Source organism: Ranitomeya imitator, chromosome 3 (assembly GCF_032444005.1).
Source record: "Ranitomeya imitator isolate aRanImi1 chromosome 3, aRanImi1.pri, whole genome shotgun sequence".
NCBI classification, from domain to species: domain Eukaryota; kingdom Metazoa; phylum Chordata; class Amphibia; order Anura; family Dendrobatidae; genus Ranitomeya; species Ranitomeya imitator.
Genome location: NC_091284.1, coordinates 672,028,244 through 672,033,788, shown reverse-complemented (window position 1 = coordinate 672,033,788; position 5,545 = coordinate 672,028,244).

Below are 5,545 nucleotides of genomic sequence, written 5' to 3'. Positions count from 1 at the left end.
CCTTGTGATGCCATTCGGACTCTCTAATGTTCCATCTGTTTTTCAGTTCTTCATGCATGATATCTTCCTGACTTATCTTGATAAATTCTTGATTGTATATTTGGACGATATTTTGATTTTTTCCGATGATTGGGAGTCTCATGTGCAACAGGTCAGGATGGTATTTCATATCCTTCTTGACAATGCTTTGTTTGTGAAAGGGTCTAAGTGTCTCTTTGGGGTGCAGAAGGTTTCTTTTTTGGGCTTTATTTTTTCTCCCTCGTCTATAGAGATGGATCTGGTTAAGGTTCAGGCCATTCATGATTGGATTCAGCCCACATCCGTGAAGAGCCTTCAGAAATTTTTGGGTTTTGCACATTTTTATCGCCGTTTCATTGCTAATTTTTCCAGCGTGGTTAAACCCTTGACCGATTTGACGAAGAAAGGCGCTGATGTGACGAATTGGTCCTCTGCGGCTGTCTCTGCCTTTCAGGAGCTTAAACGTCGATTTACTTCTGCTCCGGTGCTGCGCCAACCGGATGTTTCTCTTCCGTTTCAGGTTGAGGTTGACGCTTCTGAGATTGGGGCAGGGGCCGTTTTGTCTCAGAGGGATCCTGTTGGTTCCTTAATGAAACCGTGTGCCTTCTTTTCCCATAAGTTTTCGCCTGCTGAACGCAATTATGATGTCGGCAATCGGGAGTTGTTGGCTATGAAGTGGGCGTTTGAGGAGTGGCGACATTGGCTTGAGGGAGCTAAGCACCGTATTGTGGTCTTGACCGATCATAAGAATTTGATTTACCTCGAGTCTGCCAATCGACTGAATCCTAGACAGGCTCAATGGTCCTTGTTTTTTTCCCGTTTTGATTTCGTGGTCTCGTACCTTCCGGGTTCTAAGAATATTAAGGCTGATGCCCTCTCTAGGAGTTTTTTGCCTGATTCTCCTGAGGTCTTAGAACCGGTCGGTATTCTGAAAGAAGGGGTGGTTCTTTCTGCCATTTCCCCTGATTTACGACGGGTTCTTCATGAATTTCAGGCTGACAAACCTGACCGTTGTCCTGTGGGGAAACTGTTTGTTCCTGACAAATGGACTAGTAGAGTGATTTCTGAGGTTCACTGTTCCGTGTTGGCTGGTCATCCTGGCATTTTTGGTACCAGAGACTTGGTTGGTAGGTCCTTTTGGTGGCCTTCTTTGTCGCGTGATGTGCGTTCTTTTGTGCAGTCCTGTGGGACTTGTGTGCAGGCCAAGCCTTGTTGTTCCCATGCTAGTGGGTTGCTTTTGCCATTGCCGCTCCCTGAGAGGCCCTGGACGCATATTTCGATGGATTTTATTTCTGATCTTCCGGTCTCCCAGAAGATGTCTGTTATCTGGGTTGTTTGTGACCGGTTCTCTAAGATGGTTCATTTGGTGCCTTTGCCTAAATTGCCTTCCTCTTCAGATTTGGTTCCGTTGTTTTTTCAGCATGTGGTTCGTTTGCATGGTATTCCGGAGAATATTGTGTCCAACAGAGGTTCCCAGTTTGTTTCTAGGTTTTGGCGGGCCTTTTGTACTAGGCTGGGCATTGATTTGTCTTTTTCTTCTGCATTTCATCCTCAGACAAATGGCCAGACCGAGCGAACTAATCAGACTTTGGAGACTTATTTGAGATGCTTTGTGTCTGCTGATCAGGATGACTGGTTGGCCTTCTTGCCATTGGCCGAGTTTGCCCTTAATAATCGGGCTAGTTCGGCTGCTTTGGTTTCACCTTTCTTTTGTAATTTTGTTTTTCATCCTTGTTTTTCTTCTGGGCAGGTTGAGCCTTCTGACTGTCCTGGTGTGGATTCTGTGGATGACAGGTTGCAGCAGATTTGGGCTCATGTGGTGGACAATTTGGTGTTGTCTCAGGAGGAGGTCAACGTTTTGCTAACCGTCATCGGTGTGTTGGTTCCCGGCTTCGGGTTGGGGATCTGGTCTGGTTGTCTTCCCGCCATGTTCCTATGAAGGTTTCTTCCCCTAAGTTTAAGCCTCTGTTTATTGGTCCTTATAAGATTTCTGAGATTATTAATCCGGTGTCTTTTCGTTTGGCACTTCTGGCCTCTTTTGCTATCCATAATGTCTTCCATAGATCTTTATTGCGGAAATATGTGGTGCCCGTTGTTCCCTCTGTTGATCCTCCGGCCCCTGTGTTGGTTGATGGAGAGTTGGAGTATGTGGTTGAAAAGATATTGGATTCTCGTTTTTCGAGGCGGAGGCTTCAGTACCTTGTCAAATGGAAGGGTTATTTCCAGGAGGATAATTCTTGGGTTTTTGCCTCTGATGTCCATGCTGCTGATTTGGTCCGTGCCTTTCATCTGGCTCATCCTGATCTTCCTGGGGGCCCTGGTGAGGGTTCGGTGACCCCTCCTCAAGGGGGGGGGTACTGTTGTGAATTCTGCTTTTGGGTTCCCTCCGGTGGTTGTAGGTGGGAATGCAGTTATCTATGAGTCGCAGTCCTGGCCAGGTGTATCTGCTGATTGCAGTTCTGACTGGGATATTTAGGTGTGCAGGATTCATTAGTCCTTGCCAGTTGTCAATGTTTCTTGTGAAGAGTTGGTTCTCTTTCTGGCTTCTCCTGCTTAGCTGCCAATTCAGCAAAGATAAGTGTCTGTTTCTTTTTCTGTGGCACACATGCAGTGTGCTTATATTCTGTGCTATTCATTTGTTTTCTCTTGTCCAGCTTAGACTGTGTCAGCGTTTTCTCAGTCTTGTTGGATTCTCTGGAGTTGCAGATATACGCTCCCCATCTTTAGTTAGATGGTGGAGTTTTTCTATTTTCTGCGGTGGATATTTTTGGGAAGGATTTTAATACTGACCGCTTAGTATCCTGTCCTATCCTTTCCTATTTTAGCTAGTGTGGCCTCTTTTGCTAAATCCTGTTTCCTGCCTGCGTGTGTCTTTTCCTCTACTACTCACAGTCATTATTTGTTGGGGGCTTCCTATTCTTTGGGGTTCTGCTCTAAGGCAAGGTAGAATTCCTATTTCCATCTATAGGGGTATTTAGTCCTCTGGCTGTGTCGAGGTGTCTAGGTTTTGTTAGGCACACCCCACGGCTACTTCTAGTTGCAGTGTTAAGATCAGGGTTTGCGGTCAGTATAGTTGCCACTTACTCCAGTGAAAGTTTTCATGCTGCTCCAAGGTCACCTGATCATAACAGAGCCCCCTCCCTGCGCGATGCTTCCCTGTACCGCCGGCACACCGCGATCATGTGTGATCGTGGTGTGCTGGGGTTTAATGTACCGGGAGCGGTCTGTGACCGCTCCTGGCACATATTGCCGGATGTCAGTTGCGATAGTCAGCTGACACCCGGCCGCGATCGGCCGCGCTCCCCCAGTGAGCGCAGCCGATCGCTATGACGTACTATCCCATCGGTGGGAATTAAGGCCCACCCCACCTCGACGGGATAGTACGTCATTTGGGATTAAGGGGTTAAAGATTTTTCTGTTTTTTCATGACTATGAAAATTGTACATTCACACTGAAGGCATCAAAACTATGAATTAACACATGTGGAATTATATACTTAACAAAAAAGTGTGAAACAGCTGAAATTATGTCTTATATTCTAGGTTCTTCAAAGTAGCCACCTTTTGCTTTGATGACTGCTTTGCACACTCTTGGCATTCTCTTGATGAGCTTCAAGAGGTAGTCACCGAGAATGGTCTTCCAACAATCTTGAAAGAGTTCCCAGAGATGCTTAGCATTTGTTGGCCCTTTTACCTTCACTCTGTGGTTCAGCTCACCCCAAACTATCTCGATTGGGTTCTGGTCTGGTGAGTGTGGAGGCCAGGTCATCTGGCCTAGCACCCTATCACTCTCCTTCTTGGTCAAATAGCCCTTACACAGCTTGGAGGTGTGTTTGGGGTCATTGCCCTGTTGAAAAATAAATGATGGTCCAACTAAACGCAAACCGGATGGAATAGCATGCCTCTGCAAGATGCTGTGGTAGCCATGCTGGTTCAGTATGCCCTCAATTTTGAATAAATCTCCAACAGTGTCACCAACAAAGCACCCCCACACCATCACTCCTCCTCCTCCATGCTTCACGGTGGGAACCAGGTATGTAGGGTCCATCCCTTCACCTTTTCTGCATCGCACAAAGACACGGTGGCTGGAACCAAAGATCTCAAATTTGGACACATCAGACCAAAGCACAGATTTCCACTGGTCTAATGTCCATTCCTTGTGTTCTTTAGCCCAAACATGTCTCTTCTGCTTGTTGCCTGTCTTTAGCAGTGGTTTCCTAGCAGCTATATTACCATGAAGGCCTGCTGCACAAAGTCTCCTCTTAACAGTTGTTGTAGAGATGTGTCTGCTGCTAGAACTCTGTGTGTCATTGACCTGGTCTCTAATCTGAGCTGCTGTTAACCTGCGATTTCTGAGGCTGGTGACTCGGATAAACTTATCCTCAGAAGCAGAGGTGACTCTTGGTCTTCCTTTCCTGGAGCGGTCATCATGTGAGCCAGTATCTTTGTAGCGCTTGATGGTTTTTGCCACTGTACTTGGGGACACTTTCAAAGTTTGCCCAATTTTTCGGACTGACTGACCTTCACTTCTTAAAGTAATGATGGCCACTCGTTTTTCTTTACTTAGCTACTTTTTTCTTGCCATAATACAAATTCTAACAGTCTATTCAGTAGGACTATCAGATGTGTATCCACCAGACTTCTGCACAACACAACTGATGGTCCCAACCCCAGTTATAAGGCAAGAAATCCCACTTATTAAACCTGACAGGGCACACCTGTGAATTGAAAACCATTCCCGGTGACTACCTCTTGAAGCTCATCAAGAGAATGCCAAGAGTGTCCAAAGCAGTCATCAAAGCAAAAGATGGCTACTTTGAAGAACCTAGAATATAAGACATAATTTTAGTTGTTCCACACTTTTTTTGTTAAGTATATAATTCCACATGTGTTAATTCATAGTTTTGATGCCTTCAGTGTGAATGTACAATTTTCATAGTCATGAAAATACAGAAAAATCTTTAAATGAGAAGGTGTGTCCAAACTTTTAGTCTGTACTGTATATGCAGGCTCACCCATAGACAATTGAAGGTAATAACTGGAGGGCCTCATTAAAATATTAAAGTGTTGATGTGCTTCTACGCTCATAAAGGCTCTGAACAAAGTGATAAGCCATGAAAAAATGACAAGGAGGGTAATGCAGTCATCCATAGACCTTTGAAGGCAACAACTTTATGGCTTCATTCAAATATTTTGAAATTGTAGTTGATATACTTGTAAGGGGGTGTAAGGACTGGTGTACACCCCACCCCTTTAAGAACAGACCGGTTCTCAGAGAAACATGTTGTTTTACAGTTGCTGTTATGCCCATGTATGCTGCTATTTTGATGCCACTTTATTGCTTAATGTATGATGTAAATTACTTGATTATAATTGCTGTAAGCTTGCCATATTTACTATGTCATTTGATGTATTATTATGTATATCCACTGTGTATGATAGGGACAGTGTAGTATTGTAGTTTGGCCACTAGATGGGGCACATTAGTATAAAGTTTACCATAGGAGGAGTTAGCTGAGGTTATAGCT